The sequence below is a fragment of the Mytilus trossulus genome, chromosome 14, assembly GCF_036588685.1.
Source record: "Mytilus trossulus isolate FHL-02 chromosome 14, PNRI_Mtr1.1.1.hap1, whole genome shotgun sequence".
Lineage (NCBI taxonomy): Eukaryota > Metazoa > Mollusca > Bivalvia > Mytilida > Mytilidae > Mytilus > Mytilus trossulus.
The window spans coordinates 27,938,437-27,950,669 of record NC_086386.1 but is presented as its reverse complement, the minus strand read 5'-3'; the positions used below and the strand labels follow the sequence as shown (position 1 = coordinate 27,950,669).

General features: G+C 31.5%; 1 protein-coding gene and 1 long non-coding RNA gene across 7 annotated transcripts in view; both read left to right on the top strand.

Moving 5' to 3' along the window:
- The window catches only part of LOC134697009 (transient receptor potential-gamma protein-like), a 157,411-nt gene that overhangs the window by 75,496 nt on the left and 69,682 nt on the right, over window positions 1-12,233 (top strand). The gene's annotated exons all lie outside the window — the stretch shown is intronic.
- On the top strand, window positions 4,545-6,454 carry LOC134696406 (uncharacterized). The gene is made up of 3 exons (XR_010102944.1): window positions 4,545-4,923; window positions 5,347-5,419; window positions 6,292-6,454. It is a non-coding gene; the product is annotated as an uncharacterized LOC134696406 (long non-coding RNA).

Here is a 12,233-nt window from a genome sequence, read left to right as displayed (position 1 = left end):
TATTGTTCAGCAAAGTAAGATCTACAAATAAGTCAACATGACCTAAATGGTCAATTGACCCCTTAAGGAGTTATTGCCCTTTATAGTCAATTTTTAACCATTTTTCGTAAATTAAAGTAATCTTTTACAAAAATCTTCTCCTCTGAAACTACTGGGCCAAATTAATCCAAACTTGGCCACAATCATCTTTGGGGTATCTAGTTTAAAAAATGTGTGGCGTGACCTGGTCAACCAACCAAGATGGCCGCCACCGCTAAAAATAGAACATAGGGGTAAAATGCAGTTTTTGGCTTATAACTCAAAAACCAAAGCATTTTGAGGAAATCTGACATGGGATAAAAATGTTTATCAGGTCAAGAACTATCTGCCCTGAAATTTTCAGATGAATTGGTCAATCGGTTGTTGGGTTGCTGCCCCTGAATTGGTAATTTTGAGGAAATTTTGCTGTTTTTGGTTATTATCTTGAATATTATTATGGATAGAGATAAATTGTAAACAGCAATAATGTTCAGCAAAGTAAGATCTACAAATAAGTCAACATGACCAAAATGGTCAGTTGACCCCTTTAGGAGTTATTGCCCTTTATAGTCAATCTTTAACCATTTTTCATAAATCTAAGTAATCTTTTACAAAATCTCCACTGAAACTACTAGGCCACAATCATCTTTGGGGTATCTAGTTTGAAAAATGTGTCCGATGACCTGGCCATTCAACCAAGATGGCCGCCACGGCTAAAAATAGAACATAGGGGTAAAATGCAGTTTTTTGCTTATAACTATGAAACCAAAGCATCTAGAGCAAATCTGACAAGAAGTTAAATTGTTAATCAAGTCAATATCTATCTGCCCTGAATTTTTCAGATGAATTGGACAACTGGTTGTTGGGTTGCTGCCCTCCAATTGGTAATTTTTAAAGAAATTTTGCCGTTTTTGGTTATCTTGAATACTATTATAGATAGCGATAAACTGTAAACAGCAATATTGTTCAGCAAAGTAAGATCTACAAATAAGTCAACATGACCTAAATGGTCAATTGACCCCTTAAGGAGTTATTGCCCTTTATAGTCAATTTTTAACAATTTTCATTAATTTGGTAAATTTATGTAAATTTTTACCAAATATAGTTCTCTGTTACTAATGGGCAAAGTTCATGATAGATATAATTGTAAGAAGCAAAATCGTTCAGTAAAGTAAGAACTTCAAACACATCACCATCACCAAAATACAATTTTGTCATGAATCCATTTGTGTCCTTTGTTTAATATGCACATAGACCAAGGTGAGCGACACAGGCTCTTTAGAGCCTCTAGTTTTATACATATATATAAATATAATAGCCATTTGTTGGTCTGTCTCAACCTTGATTTCTATAACTTTTCATCATTCCTTTCAAACATTTCTTCCTGAATATAACTCAGCATCTCAATGGGTGATGTTTCTCGATTACATTAACCTAGTAATGATAATCATCATGGATCTCTAGTTAATAACAGGCTCTGGCAGAAAAGGGAAAAGCGATACTGAAGGTAAAGATAGAATAAATCTAGTAAACTATTTTTTTTGGTGAACAGAGTCTGAATATTGCACAAAACTCCATTAGTAAAATCCAAAAACGATAAGTAGACTGACAAATCAAGTACTGGTTTAAAAGGGGGCAGTCCTGTCTGCGTATTCATTTCTCCGTTTCACCAACTTTTGACAAATCAAGTACTGGGCATCGCAAGGGGCAGTCCTGTCTGCGTATTCATTTCTCCTTTTCATCAACTTTTGACAAATCAAGTTCTGGGCATCGCAAGGGGGCAGTCCTGTCTGCGTATTCATTTCACGAACTTTAATCTTTCTCTTCACAGATAAATAAAATATAAATAATATGAAACACGCATGGATTAGTTTTTATCCATGTTTCTTTAACCTTAAAAATTGAAAGACTATCCCATATTCCAATTTGATATTATTGAGTAATGGTAGAACCTTTAAAACAGGATTTTGTCTTTACTTATTCGGGACTACGGAATTTTATTTCTTTATATTCAGGGTTTCGGAATCGGACACACCAACCCTAACCCCTAAATTTATAGATTCTGGAACTAAAATACCAACTCATGATTTCCAGAAATAATTGGAAATTATCGACCTACATGTAAGCGTCAAAAACTCCATTCCAATTTTCCCTGTACCCATACCAGATATACTTACTCTATAGATAGAATCATATACCTGTATCTTATCTCATTCTATCCCTAGTTTGTCTACTCTTTGTCAGCATAAAAGCGAGTTTAATATTTTGTAACTGCGACTGTATGGTGGTGCTTACCGGAAAGCTTAATTCCCTTTTGCAAACAAAACTGTTACTACTGATGCTGCTACCGAATTGCTGATGGAGAAGGAATTGGAAGAAGACATTTAACATTATGTTGATGATAATATGCTACCTTTAGAAAACGACTGAAAACTTGGAAAAGAGCATGCATCAGTGGCGAGAGATTGTGCGGTCTTGCCGTGCTCCGTGTTCATCGCGATAAGGATATCAGCAGACCAAATCATGATTCTGAAACGATTTGACTGAACCGGCAATAGAAAAATTTGGCAAACTCTACTGAATCGATGTCTGTTCTATGTTCTGGCAGCAGACTCAAATCAGTGATATTTGGATGATTATCTTACATATAAATTTAAATAAAGTTGTTAAAAATTTGGTGTTAGTAAAAGTCTTAAAAATATGAAAATATTATATAAAAAGTGTCCAAATTTAAAACATTATCAAACTCTCTAAAAATGCCTAGAATGCAGGATTTTGCACCATCCATTTCATACCCTCCAAAAAAAATTTTCGCCTCGCTTCGCTCGGCTCAATTATTTTGCCTCACTAAAATAAGAAGCCTAGTTACGGCCTTGCAATTGCAATCAATATAAGTTTAGTTGAGGATGAAATAACAGAAAAATACAAAACCCCAGTTTATGAGTAACCATATGAGTAACCTGTTTATGAAGCTTTATGCAAATATTGATTTGGTGTAGGACCTTTATCGGGACTCCGGGATAGTTTTTTTTTTATCAATTTTTGATTTCAGCATTGATCATTTCAGGATCCGGGAATTCTTTTTTTTTTAACCCTCCGACCCCCTCAATATTATCAGTAAAGCTGAGCTCAGCAATATTGAAGGAAATATTTTTTTATAAATTCTTGCATAAATTTGAACTGATCGACTTCTTAAACGAGAATTTTTAAAAACTGTATTCTGGCTGGATAACACCAGGAAACTACAATGTCTATCATTGCTTAGTTGATAAATATACTTCATTTCCGATTATCGTGCTGAATATGAATTAATTTGGAATATAAATATGAATACATTGATGAAGTGTTATGCAACTTTATTAGGTCTCAGAACAATACTCAATTATTGGTCTATAAGAGTGATGTATAGTTCTCAGCATATTGATAAGAATTTATATTCAGATCATTATCAAATCTAATGCATTACAATATTTTATCAATTGCTTATTCCCGTCCCTAGGATTTTCATGGCATTCCATCTATGCCATCGATTTTTCATGGAAAAAGGATGGAAACGATGTAAAATTTGATGAAATTCCATGAAATTCATGGCAAAAATTTTCCATGGCAAAAATTTCCATCGTTTTCATATTATGTATAAAAGAAATTCCATGGAAAGGATGAAAATCTATGGCAATCGATGGCAAAGTTTGGACTTTAACTTTTTGGGGGGATGGAAACGATGGCAAACTTGGACTTTGAAATTTTTAAGGAAGGCAAACGATGGAAAAGCAATACTTAGAAATTTTCTGAGATGAAAATGAAGGCAAAATTGGACTTAGAATATTTTGATGATTTGAAACATTAAAAGTTACTGAAACATTATCAAAACTACTGTATGAGAATATTAGGAGGATTCCGCTTAAAAAAAGCTGGATCCCCGAGATGGAATCCACCTAAAAATAAAGTTCCTTTAATTTTTTTTTCAAATGAAAAATATATCAATACTGATGAGAGTGTGCATGATAATTATTTGTGTCATAAAGCCAGTATTTGTACCACCCTGAAATCCAACATATATTTGAAGAGTCTTAAAGATTGCATATTAAATTCAATTAAATATAAAATGTGATAGCATTGTTAGGTAATTTATAACTTTATTTTATGTGTTGCTATTTATATACATTTAAACAAATAAAAAGTGACCAGAATATTATATACTTATTTCACTAACAGTAATTAAGACAATAAGTTATTTTTTAATTTTCCAACATAGGAGATGCAGGTTAAATTAATTTATTTTCAAGTACAATTATAATTATTAAGTGTATCTCTTTTTAATTAAGTAATAATCATGATACAGTATGGATAATACACAAATATTATTTCCATGCAGTCTCTTCCTTAACAATTAGTGATAGAAATGTTATGTAGGTTCCCCATCTGGTTTCATTTGCTTCTGTGAAATGGACAGGAAATGATATGTACACATTCATTGATAAGAGTTGGGGCCCAAAGAAGGAGACCATATGGCTTTGTATATTTCTCTTAAATTTCTACAGTCCAAAATATAAAAATAATAGATAAAAATTGGTGAATATTTTTTATTTATTATTATATATATCTAATATTTAAGATTTAGGTAATTAATAGTATAATTAGGGAAACATTTCAAGGAATCAAACAACTCCTCAAACAACCCCAACACTGGTCAGATTCAAAATTTGAACTTGCAGACATTACAAGAAAAGATGTCTTATTTATCTTGACCAAAATATGAATTTTACCATGGATGTAGAGTTGTGGCCTAAAAAGAGCCAAAGTATTCTATTAACATTAAAAAGTGCAGATGTATTATTCTGATGACATATAACTATTGGATTTGTGAAGATTGATGTTTTCATATATTTTGGATTAAATCTTCTGGTAAGTACAAATTATGAATAAGTATTTCAACCTTTTTGAATATTATGAAACTGTTATTTCCTTCAAATAAATTGTGACATATATAAGTACCATGTGGGATCAAGAGAATAACTATAAAAGACCATGCAATTTTTGCATAATTACATCATGTACATAATTACTGTGGTATTGTGACAAGACTTATATCTTTAAGACAATTTTATAGAATATGTTCTGAACTATCATGATTATGGATCAAATTTAAGATTTTAAAAATGGCAAGACATACATGTAAATATGGGCCTATGATGTTAAAGTGAAATAAAAGACCAATACTAATCACAGTAAAGAATAACCTATACACTTCATACAGAATATGTAATAATTATTTTGTTTAATTGTAATATTTCTTATATTTTAATTGTAATATGTTTTATATTTCAGAACTGCATGGTGAAACAAAAGACAATTGTTTTGTGATAGGACTGAAGAATGGACACATTCAATCAGACTTGGAGTAAGTAGTTTTATATGAAAGAAATTCTTATGAATGCTTTTTAAGTAATTTTTGCACATATTGGACTTTCAAAACATTTTGGAAAAAAATAAAAAGTTGTAAAACCATCTGTAATATTCATTTTTATATAAACATGATATACATATTTGAAAATTTGGGGTTACAGCCCACAGTTCTTATTTTATTGAAAAAATCCCCAAAACAGGTCATTATAATTATCTGCCCTTGATTTTACAAGGATTCTTTTCTAAAAATATAATTACTTTTTAAAACATGCTTAACATCTTATTTTTCATAGTTTAAGGTGGTACCCAACATTTTCACTAAAATTAATTTGGATCGATTGATTTTCATGAAATTTTGACAAAGTATTTACTTTGACCCTTTAACAAAAATATTAAAAAATCAAAAAGTTTGAACCAAGCGTTTTATCAGAAAAAATACACTGGTTATATAGCAGTTCGACAAACACTAATTTTAATCATTGAGAAGCTTTATATTGCCTGTACAACGCAACGTTATTAAATCGTTTAGCTGATATTATAGAGTTATCTCCCTGTAGTGTTAGGTACCACCTTAATTTTATAATTTCGAGTTTTAGATGTTTCTGTTGTATATTGAATGATATGATAAAAATAGTAAATTCAATATAAAAAAGAAGATGTGGTATGATTGCCAATGAGACAACTATCAAACCAAAATGACACAGACATTAACAACTATAGTTCACCATACAGCCTTCAACAATGAGAAAAGCCCATCAAGTCAATATGTCAAAACGAAGGAAAAGCCCACCTACTTGTTTTATTTCACTAGTATATATATGATATTTTTCAGAATAGATATTAATATATATGGTAACTTTTTTTTAGGCATCATACGAAAGAAATGGAAAGTTGTCCACTAGGTCATCAACCATCTGCCGAAGCCAAGAAAGGAACACAATACAAGATAGACGTCAGATAGCAATAATGAACTTTGAACATTTCCAAAATGTTTAACTTAAATTTACATTAAAACATAGTCTAATTTTAATAGTTTTTATTTTTTTGATCTATTTTGCTAGCAATATATGGCAATGAAACTTTAATGGTGAAGCTTTATTTTGAAAGTAATGAGGTTAATTCAATCTGATGAGAACTACTGCAGATATTTACTTTCCCAGTGTCCTATTTTGAAAAGGACAAAGGACAAGAATATTTTATTAAACTATACAGAACTATACATGGTAATATTGCAGGTCTGCATGTCCATTTGTGAGTGAATACCAGGGAAATGCCATGGATGCCATACTTTCCATGGCAATCTGTAATTGTTGCCATCATTTTCATGGCAACCTGCCATAAATGCCATACTTTTCATAGAGGCCATGTGAACCTGCCATTGATGCCACACTTTCCATGGAAATCATGGCAATTTGCCATCGATGCCATGATTTCCATCCTTTTATGATTTCATGGCAACGATGGAAATACTGAGTATACAATCCCTGTCACTCTTTTTTTCGATGCCATGGATTTCATGAAATCCATGAAAAAGCTCGTTTCAATACTCCATCCTTTTCATGGCAACAATTTTGCCATGGAAATTCCATGGAATGCCATGAAAATTCTAGGGACGGGTTACATTAATTCTCTATGGCTTTATGGATTTGCCTGGTCATTTAATAGATCTTGTGGTCAACACATGGTCAACTGGGTCTTAGTTGGATCAGATAATCGCCAGTGAGTATTAGCACCATTTTGCAATTGAGAATTATGTAATATTTCATTCATAGGAAAAAATTACAACTGATTGGGGGTCAAATTGGCTTGAAATTGTTTGATTGTATGGCAATTTTTTCCAAAATGTGCAAAAACAAATTTTTAATTTACAATGTATGTATTCTCTATTTCAACTTTTTGATTAGTAATAATGCAGTCATGAAAAGACAATAAACCTTTCTAATGTTTCCCCTCATTAGAGGACATTTCAAAGGTTTATATAAAATTTTATGTCACAATTGAAAATGTCTGATGGAACTGATTGTTGTATGAAGTCAAAAGTTCAAGTGATATGCAGATACCCCAATCAACTGTTGCAGATTCCCAAATAACAATATGTCTATAAACTCAGTAAAATCAGGTGGATTTGCCAAAACTCCCTGAATATTGTACTCAACTTTAGTATTAGAAATAATTTAGACTTTAACTAGACCCCCCACCCCTCACCAACCAAAAAAAGTTTGTGAGATTTAAATTACTGCGATTTCATGCATCTACATACAGGTATACCATGTATGTATCCAATTCCAAATGTGAGTTCATATAATAGGGATATTGATTCAGTTAACTTACATTATTTGCATTGATAATTTAAAACCTATATGATAATTTTTGGATTTACAGTAAACTCAAAATCAGTTTGACAGTCATATGTTCTACTGTAAATTCAGAAATTATTGTGAGGTTTTTATTATTGCGAATAATGCGACTGAGTTGAAAACGCAATAATTAAAACTCGCATTTTGTAATATTTTAACTGAATTAAGCATGACTTTTCTCAAAATCGTAAAAATTAAAATCGCATTTAAGCGTAAAATAACAAAATCGCAATAATAAATGCACGCAATAATTTCTGAATTTACAGTATCATAATAGAGGGGGAGGACATGGGTAAGGGAGACAGGGAGAAAGGGGGTAGGAGAAAGGAGAGGAAGGCTGGGAGAAAGGAGAAAAGGTTGGAGAAAAAAATAAAATATGAAAAAATAAAATATCTCTCTTTTTTCCGGTAAATTAAAGATAAAAATAAGGAGAAGAGGGGTAGGAGAAAGGAGAAGAGGGGTGGGAGAAGGGAGAAGGGTACCCCCTGTCCTCCCCCTCATAATAGCTGTTTCTGATTATTTTGTGCAACTCTTAGAGCAGTGACTGTTTGGCAATCTATCACTCTTTAGCTGCAATTTCTGGATGTAACAGACTGTAAAATTTGGATGTCTGATGCCTCAGAGCAACACTGAATTTATATAACTATTAAATACGCTAAGTCAAGGCCAAATAATAAGTCCAGTGTTGCAGAATCCCAGTTACCAATAATGTGTATGTATGTATAGTGAATAGAAGTTAACTAGACCAAAGGCAAATTGTTCAAGTTAATGATAAATATTGATTCAACTTTTTGAACCTTTACCAATGGACATTTTTAAGATTGAACGATGAACAAATAGCTTTGGTTATTTTATTGAATATTTTATCAAATTTTTATAGCAAAAGTAACTCTATTTGGAAAATATTTCATTTATTATGAAACGAATTCAATCGTTAATCAATAAATTATTTAAAACGATATGTCAACTTGAATTCTGTTGGGAGATATTTGTATTATTTTGTAAATTTATTAATAGGTTTTCACTTGAATATGACTTTAATTACTTATAATTGAATACTACTACTGTAGGACATAACACAAATAAAGTGAAATGATTTTTCATGCCTATCAAGTGATTTATAGTATTAATTGAGGTATCTACAGCTTGTTTCTTTCCTGTAAGGGATTGTAACCATTTAACTTCAAGGGGGGTTATGTTTTTTTTGTCCTAAAAACATATTCTGCTCAAGCAGACGTAAAAAAAAAATTATTTTGAAAGCAGATTTTCCCCATGCCAATAGTGTTATATGTTGAAAAAAAAAACAATTTGCATGATTGATAGTTTCAAGATAGTAAATAAAAATGTTCGTCCCTTCTTTATTCACTTATATTTTTGTACATCACCAGATGTCATTTAAAGGGTAATATGTATAAGTTGAGGTCCAATGTGCAGAATCCCCAGTAGGGATATAAGGAAGGTCTATAAAATGGACAGATATCTGTTGTATAAGACTGCATGTTGACCTAAACATTTGTAATGTTTTTCAGTTTTTGTCTAGTTGATGAGAGGGGCCTCTGAGTGTGGCCAAGTAGTCTAAGTAGTTATTACTGTAATCACTAGCCAGTCAACACTGAGGTTGTGAGTTTGAACCCCACTTGTGCGTGTGCACTTTACTCCAATCATAATTGACTAGAATTGTCAAGTTTTTCTATCCGAGGTTGTGGTTTTTCTCTACACAACTCTGCTACCTCCACCAATAAAACCTGGCCACCATGAAATAGCCTGAAAGTGATGCTTAAAAGTGGCATTAAAACACCAACAATCAATCAATCTAATTGATGAAAACTTCTGTTTATACATATTTTTTTATAATTTCCTTTTTTGTCTGGTCAGATGACATTTTGACCTTGGAATCTGAGACAGACATTTAACCTTGAATGACTCCTGAAGGCTTATTAGCATTTGATGATAATTTTGTGTGTGGACTCTTGTGAGTTTCTGATGATAGAACCTTCATACTTTGTTTGTTGTATGACTCTGAAGAAGACCAATGTTGACATATCTTTAGAAATTGGAAGCATGGCAAGATTGATACCAATTACTGGTAATAATCAGCCATTGACCTTCCATTGACTTATATTATCTTCCATGCAGAAGAGCTGTAAACAAAAATGGAAAAAATGGCAAAATAATGATATTAATAGGAGAATAAATGGTTTTGTAAGAAGACTGATTATCGAATCAAAATAACAAATCTGTTTGGTTGACCACACTTTAGTTTTCAATTAAGATACCAGTATTGTACAAGGATTAGTATTCTATCTCAATTTCCGAAGGAGTCGGGGATATAAAGAAATATCATACTCTCTCTGTATTAATCTGTGGTAGTTAAGACAATCCATTGACAGACTGGAATATTAAGAAAAGTATATGATGGGGATAGATTGAGCGAGACAGCAAACCAATGACAAAGAGAATTAATAAACATTCTTGATGGCAATATATAATTAAGGTTGGCACAGTATGTTTGGGCTCTTTCATAGGATATTTGTGCTTTTTAAAATGGACATTTGCACTTTTTATATAAACATTTGTGCTTTTACAATTTTTGCTTCTTATGACTTTACTCTTATTTTATACAAGCTTAGGACCCCGTAGGTTTGACCTGGCATAGAGAGAAAGTCATAATTTTCATTATGCTTGAAAATGTATAGTCATTTCATGGCAAATTCATCGTTAAAAGTAATTTTATAGCGCCTTAGTACTAGAGCTAATAGTATACATTCTAAAGACACAAAGACGTTTTGCCGTCACAGGTCAGTTTTCACTGATTATCTGGCGCTAGGAATGAACAGATTAAGCTCTAAATTGTAATCTGTCCTTGCTCAGGTATTTCGCCCACTGATTTAAAATAAATATTCTAGTTTCTCTTCCTCAATATCATGTTACAGGTAAAAAAGAACAAATGTCATATCGTGTTACATGTAAAAAGTGCAAATGTTCTATTATGTAATAGGTAAAAAAGCACCAATTTTATGTCTTATCTTGTTACAGGTAAAAAAGCACAAATGTCATATTGTGTTACATTAAAAAGTGCAAATGTTCTACTGTGCATTAGGTCAAAAAGCGCAAAGATCTTATCGTGTTACAGGTAAAAAAGTGCATTGTCCTATGGTGTTACAGGTAAAAATGTGCATATGTTCATTTGTAAAGTTTTTACCCAATCTATTAGACATCACATGGTAATGCAGTCGCTGCAAAATTTTTTGATATACATGACCATAGCATCGCATAAATCCCTTCTATTTATTAAAACAGCTTACATGAAATTTTATTGAATTTAATTTTGAAAGAAAGCTGGGCATTATATTCAAATCTGTGAAAAAAAATTGTTTGTACAAGTGGAATACTGTAAATTCAGAAATAATTTATATTGAGTGCATTTTTATCGCAATGTTGACATTTTTGGGCGATATTTAGAAAAATCCTGTTAAATTCATATAAAAATTTCAAAATGTTAGTTTAAATTATTAGGATATTTTCGCAATAATAAAAAAAACATGGCAATAATTTCTGAATTTACAGTGGTTCTTTGCCAAGTTCATGAAGTAATGTGACCTTAAGTATTTACCAGGAGAGTAAACATATTAATAGTTCAGGGAGCAAGAAATAGTTTATCTTTTGATCTGGAGTACTAAGTACTTGTATTAAGTATTGAACAATAGGTTTAGACTTATGTGACTGTTTATTTAGTGAAGGAAAATGTTTACCTGCAACTTAAAACAGGAATGCTGGTTTAATATTAGTATAATTAATACAACATGTGTTACTATAGTAGTCAGAAATTTTCATGAAACCACAAAAGGAAAAAGACAATTTCACATATTTTTTTTATATTTTTAATGATTTGAAATTGAAATAATTTAATTTTGAATGTAACATAAGGCTGGTCCATGATTCAGACGATATATAATAGTCCTGAATAAGGGATAGGTTATATTATAATCAGAAATTTGCAAAACAGGGATTATGTCATACTTATTATTCAGGAGCTACCAGATTAATTTGTCTACAAAATTGTATTTACCCATAAATGAATTGAAATTTATCAAATTCCCCAATTTCAAACTTGAGCTCAGACTACTTCTAATTTTGAAATCTCATGATTTTGCATTATTTACCAGTAAAAACTTGGAATTTTTAGATTGAATAATTGAGTATACTCTTGATGAAGCTGATCAAAATGAACTTTTACTTTATCATCATTAGGGAGCCATTTATTTAGGTTACTATTGCAAGACTCTGATATTAAAATCACTAAGGAGATGTGGTTAATGAATGCCAGTAAAACAAATATCAACCTTACAATTTTGTAACTAAAAATGCGTTCAATTTCAGTTTGGTTTGGAAGGAAACAAAAAGGAAGAGGGAGGGTAGGAGGGGTCCTGGTCTTAAAAACATGAAATCTAG